Source organism: Lynx rufus, unplaced genomic scaffold (assembly GCF_022079265.1).
Source record: "Lynx rufus isolate CCGP_SWC_20201006 ecotype Redwood Valley unplaced genomic scaffold, mLynRuf1.p SCAF_8, whole genome shotgun sequence".
Lineage (NCBI taxonomy): Eukaryota > Metazoa > Chordata > Mammalia > Carnivora > Felidae > Lynx > Lynx rufus.
Genome location: NW_025814896.1, coordinates 54,511,666 through 54,523,552, shown reverse-complemented (window position 1 = coordinate 54,523,552; position 11,887 = coordinate 54,511,666). Strand labels below are relative to the sequence as shown.

At 42.8% G+C, this 11,887-nt stretch overlaps 1 non-coding gene across 1 annotated transcript; it reads left to right on the top strand.

Annotated features, from left to right (window-relative positions):
* The first annotated feature begins 10,490 nt into the window (after positions 1-10,490).
* Positions 10,491-10,597, top strand: LOC124504429 (U6 spliceosomal RNA). Its single transcript, XR_006960410.1, has one exon. It is a non-coding gene; the product is annotated as a U6 spliceosomal RNA (small nuclear RNA).
* Positions 10,598-11,887: the final 1,290 nt, after the last annotated feature.

Here is an 11,887-nt window from a genome sequence, read left to right as displayed (position 1 = left end):
AAGAGAAAGAGAGAGAGACAGAGACAGAGAGATAGAGCATGAGTGGGGGAGGGGCAGAGAGAGGGAGACACAGAATCTGAAGCAGGCTCCAGGCTCTGAGCTGTCAGCACAGAGCCTGACTCGGGGCTCGAACTCCTGAGCTGCAAGATCCTGACCTGAGCTGAAGTCGGGATGCTCAACTGACTGAGCAACCCAGGCGCCCCAGATTGAAGGCTTTAAAGTGTCATCATGGTATGTCTGAGAATGCCTCTCTTGGACACGGTGCTACAGAGAGCACATGTGGCCAAGGAGCTGGTTGACGTCCCCCAGTGCCTCCTCTGAGGCCACACCTTCCTCCGGTGGCTCATCGCCATGACTGAGTGCCTTGAGGATATTGAAGCGGATCTGGTCCTGACAGACATGGGGCTCCTTTATTGGCTGATGTTAGCTCAAGGACTCCCCAACAATCTTCTGCAAATGTCCTGCAGAGTAGTCTAGGACCCTCGCACCCCATCTTCTCTCCCTGGCTCCTTCAGGTGAGGGCAAGCTCTGTGTTGTGGTCTGATGGCTCTTCCAGCCTTTACCACCTCTCTCCCAACTTCTTTTTCACACAGGCATGTTCCCTAATAAAAGCCTTGCCTATTTCAGCCTGCCTTGATCCCTGCTTTTCAGAATATTCTGACTAACGCAATGTTACAGACTGGAAATCTTTATACAAGAGTTTATACAAGAGTTGCCTGAACTTGGTCATGATTTCCAAGGGGCACGCGGAAAAGAGTTTCCCAAAGGTGTTTCTTTAAGGAGATCATTATTCCAATTACAAAGCAGATTCAGTGAAATGGTCAGACAGTGACAGAGGTGTGAATGGAGGTTGTCCTCGCCCCGTATGCCAAGTTCACGTCATGTCACCGCAGAATTACATGGCCAGCCCTAGGACCCGGGGGTGTTTGGAGTGGATGCATGGCACGTGAAGGGGGTGAGTAGCAAATTCATTCAGAAAAGCAGGAGAAGAGTTTGAAAAGTGCCCTTGATGGGTGGCGGTGGCAGCAGAGGTGGCGTCCGAGAACCTCTGTCCACCAGCAGCGAGGTTGTGCTGTGCTTCTTCACATCCGTTCTCTGCCCTGGCCTGTCCACACTGCTCCCCCTGGGCTCCCTTGCCCTCTGACTTCAGTTGGGCGCACAGGATCACGGCGGGTGGGGTGGGGTGTGTGTGGCATTTATTTCTCCTGCTCCCTCTTGCCTCCTCACGGTTCGGTTCCTCTTCATGGCTCATGGTGCCCCCTGCAGATAGCTCTCTCCATCTCCAATAGCTGCCCCTTGCAGGCTCAGGGGAGGTGACAGCTTCTTCTTACTGTTCCTACCCGGTGGGGGCTCCACCCTCTCTTCCTAGTTCTCTCGCCACCCAGCTCTCACCTTTGCAAATATTGCTTAAATCCTCCTCGCTTAAATCCCTTGAATGTCCCACCTGTTTCCCGCTGGTCCTGGACCAGTGCAGATGTTAAGAAGGTTGACGGAATGAGAGTTGCAAAATACCACGGCCTGGGGAGCGCTGCGTGGGCGGGGAATTGCTTTGCTATCTTTCTACCAAATCACATTTCACAGACTGCTTCATATACTATCTGTGAGGTGGCGCCAGGAATTCACGGAAAACCTGCCACTCTGACAGGGCGCCACAAAGCTAGAGGGCATTACAAAGCCTAATTTACTCCAGACCCCGTGCTGTCTTGTTCACATCGCACTGCTTTAGAATTCTTGTCAATAGAAATAAAGGGCTTAATTCTTGATTTCTCTCCAGTAATGACATTTAACTGATATTTCACTTACTTCAAGCTTGCTTTTAAGGCGTTTGGCTTCAACTGCTGGCTTCCTATAATTTTTCTTTTATCCTGTTTAAAAAATGTTTCCTGTGGTCCCATTATTCCTTGCAGGGTTCCATTTGATCTAATATGCAGAGTATTCTTACTAACACAGCATCAAAATATTTGTACCAGCAATGTCCTGTGCCAGGTGACTTCTCCGTAAGAAATACTGCCTTTGTTGATTTTCCTGTAAAGGGCAGATCTGTTTGCAGCTATCTAACTCTGTTCGTGGGAACTGCACCGTTTCCCCAGATGAACATTTCAAAGAAAAGGAAATGCAAAGGAAATTAACTAATACTTGTACCAGGTTAATGATCCCAGCACTGTTTGTAAACCAAATAAATCATTTAGTCACTTTAAAAGAGCCTTTAAGGGGCACTTGGGTGGCTCAGTGGGTTAAGCATCTGACTCTTGATTTTGGCCCAGGTCATAATCTCAAGGTTGTGGGATCAAACCCCACACTGGGCTCCTCACTGAGTGTGGAATCTGCTTGAAATTCTCTCTCTCCTCTCTCTCTGCTCTCTCTCAAAATAAATAAACTTAAAAAAAAAGAGCCTTTAATAACTGATTACTTATTTCTTCCTGTAACTTCCATCAATCAAACCATTAAAATGCAGAGAAATTGAAGTTTACTCTTCAACTGGAAATCTATAATTTAGTCATCAACAGGTAATTCTTGGTAGTGGTAACATGATTATAATGTGTATCCATTTGCTTGGTTAATCAGTAAGCCATCCTGTAATCCTAATGCATTTTTAAGGGCAAAGCAATCCATCTTAAAATTGGTTGCTAGTGCAACATTTCAGCAAATTCTTAATGACACCTGTAATTAGAGACTGGGGGGAAATTGTCTTAATCCTTAAAGCTTTAGGTAGTGAAGCAGGCACTTTCATTTCAAAGGCCTTTTCCAGTTTTCCTTGGAAAAGACTGTCAACGCAGCTGCTCTTTTGAATGGGTGTTCTGCGCTCTGCTATGGGATGTACGAGTCTTTTGGACTCTGTGGCGTCTTGAGTTTCTTTTGCTACTCTGGTTCAGTCCCCGTGGAAGAACCCCATGCTTGGTATCAGTTGACAACGGCCAAGTCTTGGGGAAAGTTTTGTTTTCAAAACCCTCCAGGGTGGTTGATAAAGGACAGTGGTGATTTTGCCCTCCGGAGGACATTTGGCAACGTCTAGAGACATTTTTGGTAAGCATGACTCAGAAGGGGTGCTAGTGGCATCTGTGAGCAGACACCAGAGCCATTGCTAAATACTCTACAGAGCGCAGGCTAGCTCCCACCACAAAGAATCTTCTGGTCCTGAGAGAAGCAACTGAGAACGATGGAGGGCTCTCTGCCTTTCTTGAAGACTGCAAGGGCCTCTCCGGTCAGCTCTGACGCAGCCATCCGAGGAAATGTCAGCAGCCAGACCTCAAGCCGGCACATAGAAACATCAGGTCTCACCAGCCTCTTCACTTCTGTCTTCCAGCAGGACAGACTGGGAGGTCCTCACTGATCTGGATCCCAGTCTCAGGAAAACTCAATGGTTTATCAGGTCAGGAAGCTACACGCTTTAGGCTTTTTTTTTTTTTAACATGTTCTGAAAGGTCAAAAGAGATATATTTTAAGCTTGACTAAAGTCAAGGAAATATTTCCTTTGAGTTTCTAAAAATTTTCCTTTCCTTCTTTTCTTCCTTTTTTTTCCCCCCAAAAACTGCTTATTGACCTTCAGTGACTGCCATTGTCCATTGTGTTACAGATACAAAGAAAACAGGCTGAATGGTGGGAATTTTTTTTTTTCCAAATAGGGAAATCCTTATCCCAAGATAACCTTCCACAGGCATTTAAAAATGTTTTTGACCACTGAACACATTGAAGTCATATAAAAACCCTGTGCTGTACCATGAGCTTGCGCTTCTCATTTTCGCAAAAGGCTCCTTTTGTTTGGGAGGAGGTAGCGGTGAAGGGCGGGTTCCAGCGGGGGTGAAGGGGGGTGGGCGGGACAGCCAGTTTGGACCCCATAGCCGGAACTGAGCTGGGTCTCTCCACTGACTTGCAACACCCTTGGCTGCAGAACACCGCATGAAAGCTATGAAAATCGATGAAAAATCATTTGCAAAGCACTTCGGGCTCCTTGGAGGAAGGGTCTTGGGGATGGAAGCCGTATCATTATTCACATTAGACCCGGCGCAGTCATAAAATGGAGAGGAACCCTCTGAGTGGAGTGCTTTGTGATGACTTCATCTTTTTCCGAGCTAATAGCTATTAGTACAGCTAATACAGCTCCATATGGACAGCTTGTCACATAGCTCATATTATTGGCCTGATGGTTTTGTGTGAGTCTCTCTTTTTCAAGCTCTATCAGAAAAGACGGGCAAATGAATTTTGAAAAGGCACAGCCTGAGCCCTCAATCAAGGCCTAATAACATTTTCAACTGGATATACTTCAGTCAATTTTAAGGATTTGTTTCATTGGTACTATTTTCACACAGATGTCACTGTAAAATGTTTTGGAGTACAAAGATAAATGTACACTCGGAAGAGTAGAATTTGCACCTCCTTTAACACCTCATCTTATTTGCCCCTTAGCATATCAGTTAAGAATCTATCAAACACCTTCTTTTTTTATGGAAGAGCTCAAAACAGACTATAAGATGCAAAACACACTTTAAATCTAACAAAAACAAGAAAAGTAGATGCAGATCAGAGATAAGAGAAAATAGATAAGTACTTACCATATGGAGAAATTTTTAAAAAAATTTCTTAACGTTTATTCATTTTTGAAAGAGAGAGACAGAGCACAAGCAGGGGTGGGGCGGAGAGAGAGAGGAGGGACACAGAATCTGAAGCAGGCTCCAGGCTCTGAGCTGTCAGCACAGAGCCCAACACGAGGCTCCAACTCACGAACCACGAGATCATGACCTGAGCCGAAGTCGGACGCTCAACCGACTGAGCCACCCAGGCGCCCCAATGGAGAAATTTTTATAGCAAGTGATACCTTTGTTTGGAATGTACCCATTGTGTTAGTGGGATTCTCCACTGACTACAAAGATTTCAATACGGACAGAAAAGATATTGTGCGGATTGCCTCCTAAGGATACTGGGGCCTTGGTCAAAAATAGGAACCACACGACGGCAACAGCAAACACCTTGCGGCCTCTAACAGGTGGGAAGCTGTCTGTGCTGGGCGGTCGGGCTACCACAGATGATGTTCTACGTGGGCTCCCACTAGGGCCACAGGTCTTGGAGGGACCTCTGCAGGGCTGCTTAAAAGCAAGGCTTGGGGCGCCTGGGTGGCGCAGTCGGTTAAGCGTCCGACTTCAGCCAGGTCACGATCTCGCGGTCCGTGAGTTCGAGCCCCGCGTCGGGCTCTGGGCTGATGGCTCAGAGCCTGGAGCCTGTTTCCGATTCTGTGTCTCCCTCTCTCTCTGCCCCTCCCCCGTTCATGCTCTGTCTCTCTCTGTCCCAAAAATAAATAAACGTTGAAAAAAAAATTAAAAAAAAAAAAAAAAAAAGCAAGGCTTAACACAAGCCTTAACATGAGCCAAGAAAGTCGGAGGAAAACATCATCTTCCTCAAGAAACCATAGGTATTCATCACACAGTCAGGAAAGGCCATGGGCAAATTTACCACACGATCAGTGTTGTTAAGATCCGGGTGAACATTCCTTCAAAACTAGAGGGTTAGACACTTAGAAGAATAAAAAAATCATTTGACACAATTCTTCTTTCTCTCTTTCTTTTTCCCTTCCCTCTCTCTCCTCCTTCCTCCCTCCCTTCCTTCCTCCCTTCCTTCCTTCTTTCCTTCCTTCCTTCTTGCCTTCCTGCTTTCCTTCCTGCCTTCCTGTCTTCCTTCCATTAAGGAACCTATTGTATGTCAGGCCCACTGATCTTCCATCACTGAATTAAGCATTTCTTACTTTTACATACAAAGTGACCTGAAAATTAACACAAGTTGACCTCCACAGTCATCAGCAGTAAGCTGAATTCTGAATTTGCCATTGGGTCACTGTGTGTCGCTGGGCAAATTCTTTAACATTCCCAAGTCCTATTAATTTCTCATCTTCCTTACAATATTGTTAGGCTTAGAGGTCATGGATTTTAATAAGACTAAGAGGGGGCCTGGACTATATGGGAACTTACAAAGTGCTAGCTCTCATTGGAACAGAGTGGTCCCCAATGGACTTGAAAAAAAATCAAACACCTTTTAAGTGTCTAACACATCGGGGACTCCAGGAATGACCCAGGGCCAGGGAAGAAAGTTATGAGTGTATACCACAGAATGTTTTTGAGAAGCTTGACCACCAAGCTCACGGACATTTCAGTGTTTGCTAAACTGAATCTTAGTGCTTATCTAGAGGAGGTAAAGAGAACAGCAGGGCTGTAAGCACCCCCAAGAGGCATTATAAACCTAGTTAATGCTACAGATCACGAACACCAGATTCTCTGATTCAATTTACATGCAAAAAGAAGCACCAAGGGTAGAGGCCTAATTCTTCCTCACAGCACCTCCTGTGTGCTATCTCGTTTCCTCTCCTGGTGCTCACTTGACTTAGGCATCACCTTTGTGCTTAGCAGAGGTTGAGAGGAAATTCGGGTCCGTTCTCCAGGATACAGAGCAGGGCAGAGGCTAGACTGGTCCCTATTTGTAAGCACTCCTTAGGCCATTAATAATTGAGGCAGATAAAGAGCTTTGTTAGTATCAGTAAGTGCCTCACTTTGTCTGATTGCTTTTCCCACCGAAGAGAATTGATAGTGTCTCAGTCTAGATTGTTCCTTAGCTTACAATCCAGATCTGCTGCTATGACTTCCATGTGGTCAATCCCACTAGTCTCTTTTCAATTTCACACAGTAGAGAGAAGTAGGTGTCCGCCAGGTCTGCAACGTGGGAGCCTGAACCCGCACTACTTATTTCTCACCTGCTGCCCACTTAGTTTCCATTTCGTTCTGGGCATTTGAAAGCTATTGCAGGGGAGACTTCCAGGCTGAGGTGGAAGCTGGAGAAAGTGCAATCATGGGATCTTCCTCCTTGCGTACTTGCACCTGATGGAATTTTAAAAAGTAAAGGAACAAAATCTAGCAATCAGAAATAACTGGCTGCAATCAAACCAAGAAAGGAAACAAAACAAAGTAAAACAAAACAAAACAAAGCAAAACAACCCCAAACACAGCCTCGCGTCATGAGAGCCAAAGAAAGAGAGTGAAGGAAGTAAAGAATCTGCCGTAAAAAGCAGCGCGGGGTAGTTCCATGAACTCAAGAAACCATTGAGTTAAACATTTTTTATAGGTGTTCCATGGCAATCATTTTTGACTGATACTCAGATAAATAAAGAAAATTGTAAGGGGAGGATTGAAAAATTATGTTATTTGACCCAGATATTCCAATCCTACTTTTGTTCCCTAGAGAAATGTTCACACCCATGCTCAAAAAACTATATCAAAGAATGTTTCAACTTTGTTTATAAAAGCTTGAAATGTGGAAAAGACCTAAATATCTATTGGCAGGAGAATAGATAAATAATTATGGTTCATTCGCATCATGTTATACTATAAATCAGCAAAAATAATGAGCCAGAGCTTGACAAAGAAAATCATGATAAATTTCAATTTCATGTTGAACTAAAAAGAGAAAGTTGCAGAAGAATACACGGAATATATCATTTATGTCAAAGCTTAAAAGCAGGCAGAAGAACACTGTACATTTGGGGCACCTGGGTGGCTCAGTTGGTCGAGTGTCTGACTCTTGATTTTGGCTCAGGTCATGATCATATGATCACGGGATTGAACCCCGCGTCGGGCTCAGTGCCAAGTGCCTCCCCTGCTTATGCTCTCTCTCTAATTAAAAAAAAAAATAGAAAAAAAGAATATTATACATTTATATGGACACAGAACTGTACTTATGGGGTAAATACATGCATTTACACCTGTCAAGTTCCAGAGAGCTGGGTGTGGGAGCATGGGGAGGATTTGGGGGGAGAGAGAACAGTCAGGAAGAGGTGGAGGAAGGGGGTTCCACTGTATATTCTCTGTTGTATGTCTTAAGATCACTGATGAATGTTTATTCTATTCATCTTTAAAGTTTATGCATCTTGTTGAAGTATTTAACAGAACTAAGGAAAGCTATGTTGTTGAGTAAAATTTAACCTCTGATGACTGAAATCCATCTCATTATTTTTTTACTGACACACACACCAGCTCAGCAGTTCATAGAACCTGTTCTACACCCATAGTTATTTTCTTGTTTCCTTCTTCCTTTCTTCTAATTCTTTTCATGACTCTTTCATACTTCTTTCAAATTGATGATGCGTCTAAAAATTTAGATGTATATCCTATCTCTATTTGTCTATATCCATCTATCTATCTCTCTCTGTCCATCCATCCATCCATCCATTCATCTCTCATCTATCTAGATGTATATTTATATCAAACATTAAAAAACAAAAAAGTAAATTTGAAAGACCTTATTGGCTTTATTCAATGATTCATGAACCAAGCAGCATCTCACCCAGCAGGTAGAAAGGAACTCTGAGGAATGGTACAAATGGAAAACTTTTATAGGCAGAAGGGAGTAGGAACAAGGAAGTTGTACTGGGCAAAGAAGTGGGCTGGTTGAAACAAGGCTATTTTCCTTTAGGGGATAGCAGGTGTCCATCAGGCAGGTTACCTAGTTAGTACTGGTGAGGTGATTCCTGAGTGAGTAATTTTAAGATTCCATTTCTGGGAAGGCTGAAACTAAGTCTCAGTTTGATGGCATGGGGCTTAGCCTAAGTGACTCCATTTGTGGCCAGTTGTCTTGTTTTTGACTTAAATCCCTCCAGTTGATGGAACCAGTTCTAAAATGCTTTACACTTTGAGTTTGGGAAACGCTTCCCCAAAAAGGAGGAAAGGAGAAGCAAAATCCCACCAGACTTCTGGAAAATCTTAATAGTAGTTACACTGGGTTTCTCGAGCCCTCTGAATTTTGTTCTGAGCAGAAGATGCCAGAGGTCCTGTGATCTTTTTCAGGTTGCTGGAGCTAAGTCACTGGCTATTATCTCTTATGTTATTTGTCACTTGCTGATTTTCTTGAAAGAGCTTAACTTTTGCAGTTTTGTTTTAGCCTTACTCAGGGCTTCCATCCCACAACTGCTGAGAACCTGTTCGTCTATCTTATATCTCTCCCGTTATTTGGAGTAAGATAGAGGTCAGACTGCTGGGGGGCAGGCGGGGGAGGTGCTAGGGGGAATGGGGGAAAATTAAATCTCGAACAATTCGTGGCTTTTTTTTTCAGAGTTCCCTGCGGGGTAGCATCTAAGTGTTTAATCTTGCTGTCTCTTTGAGGCATTATTAAAGCCAATTATCTGGGGGAGTGGATTGTTACACTGTTGCTATTTTGAGAAGAGTGAACAAAATGTTTAGCTTTTTTCTGTATTCATACAAGGGACACAGGCAGGGTGATTTGGTGACTTAGCTGCTTAGGATATTTTGCACAGGCTTTGGAGATAAGCAGGCTAGGCTGTTGCTGTGGCCAGATCCAAAGCAAGAAATATCAGATAGTGGCCTTTAATTCTGAATGTCCCCAAATACTTTTCCCTAGGGCATATGAATATGCATATCAGAAGTCTATACAGAGACATAATCCATACTGGCGAAGAAAGGAGCTGGAGATGGCTCGAGGTTTCCCCAAGATCAAGAAGACCTTGCCCCCTACTTCCAGCAACACCTTTATCTCTTCAACTTGGGTGAGTGCCACTGAAGCCATTGTGGAGCCAGTCACTGAACTGTAGATTAGAGGACACTCATGGGTTTACCAGGGCACCAGTGTCTTTCTTGTCTTCAAGAGGGCAGGCATGGAACCTGAACTTTCTTCATGTCCGTCTTAAAACGAAGAGAGTATTCGCTCAATAGATATTGATTAATGGACCAAGGCTCTAATTCTTGATACTGTATCATGAAGCCACAATCATTAAAAAAGTTTGATTTTGTCAAACCAATATTACTAAATTACTAAAATGCTAAAATGGTATAGAGGGTCCTGAAGGAGCCCCAAATACTTAAGGGAATTAATATAGGATAGTTTCAAAGCAGTTTGGAAGAGATCGATTATTTAATAAATGGTTGGGACAGCTGAAATAAAGTTATAACTCGACATTAAATCCATTCCAAATGACTTAGAAATTTAAGTGTAAAAACGTAGGGGTGCCTGGGTGGTCAGTCAGTTAAGCGTCCGACTCTTGATTTCATCTCAGGTCATGATAGCATGGTTTGTGGGTTTCAGCCCCATGTTGGGCTCTGCACTGACAGCATGGAGCCTGCTTGGGATTCTCTCTCTCTCTCTCTCTCTCTCTCTCTCTGTCCCTCCGCTACTCTCTCTTTCTGAAAATAAGTAAACTTTAAAAAATGTAAAATAATTTGGGGCGCTTGGGTGGCTCAGTCGGTTAGGCATCCGACTTCGGCTCAGGTCGTGATCTCGCGGTCCATGAGTTGGAGCCCCGTGTCGGGCTCTGTGCTGACAGCTCGGAGCCTATTTCAGATTCTGTGTCTCCCTCTCTCTCTGACCATCCCCCATTCACGCTCTGTCTCTCTCTGTCTCAAAAATAAATAAAAACTTAAAAAAAATAAAAAAAATGTAAAATAATTTAAATGTAAACACTTAAGTGGGAGATTTTTTCAAAATGAGTATTAAGAGGTGGAAAGGTGCTCACTTTGGCAGCACATATACTAAAATTGGAATGATCCAGAGAAAACTAGCATGGATTCTGTGCAAGGATGATGCACAAATTTGTGAAGCATTCTATATTAAAAAAAGGGAAGGAGGCTGTGGAAGGTCCTTCTAAGTAATACTTAAAACCCAGAAGCCATAAATAAAAAACATTAATGCACATGACTACATTAAAAACATTTCTACACAGCAGAAAGCATAAAAAGGAAAATTAGAAACCACAACCTGAAGAAATACTTGCAGTGTATAACAGAAGGGCCTCATCATTCAATAGAAATCATTACAGACCAGTAAGAAAAAGGTCTTAGAAAATGTGCAAAAGACCCAGATAAGGAATTTATTAAAAAAAAAAAACCAACAAAACAAAACAAAAAAAGTGGTTCCACCACATAAAAGGATGCCCGATCTCATTGAAAATGAAAGAAATAGAAGTTAAAATCATGAACACCACTTTTCACCTATCAGATATATCAGATGGTCTTGCAAAATCAGTGAGTGAGAAAATACACACATGCTGGAAAAAGGCAGTCCCATACATCATTGGTGGGAGTATAAACCTCTCTATCTTTAGAAGGTACACATACTTTTTTTCCTTAAGTTTTTCTAAAAAAAATTTTAAAGTTTATTTATTTATTTTGAGAGAGACAGAGACAATGTGAGTTGGGGAGGGGCAGAGAGAGGGAGAGAGAGAATCCCAAGCAGGCTCCACACTGTCAGCGCAGAGACTGATGCAGAGCTCAAACCCCCGTACCCATGAGATCATGACCTGAGGTGAAACCAAGAGTCAGACACTTAACCGATTGAGCCACCTAGGCATCCCTCAAAGGTACACATACTTTCATAACTGATACTTCAACCCCTAGGAATTGATTCTACTGATAGTCATGCACACAGGTGCATAATGAAACAAATACTTATCGTGCCACTGTTTGTAGTAACCTAATGCTAGACAAAATCTAAATGTTAAATAGGGGGCTGGTTAACTAGATTACAAAATAAGTTGATAATGGAATTAATAATATAACTATTGCAAATCATGTAGATCTATGTAGACCAACATGAAATTATCCTCTACATATACTATTTAGTTGTAAAAAATGCACAGAATAGTGTACTCCTATTTGTGGTATTTCAAATAACCGAGCAAATGATCAAATACTCTAAAAACGAAATTGAGAAAGTGGGTACCACAACACATACAAAATATAATTTATACTTGAAACAGGCAAGAACTAAACATATAATAATAATACCATATGATGCTTATAGTGTACTCATAAGCATTTTAAGAAAACATAAACAATAATAGTTTTTATAAACTTGGATTAAGGAAGACCTTCCTAAGCAACTACAAAATCCAGTGATCCTGAAG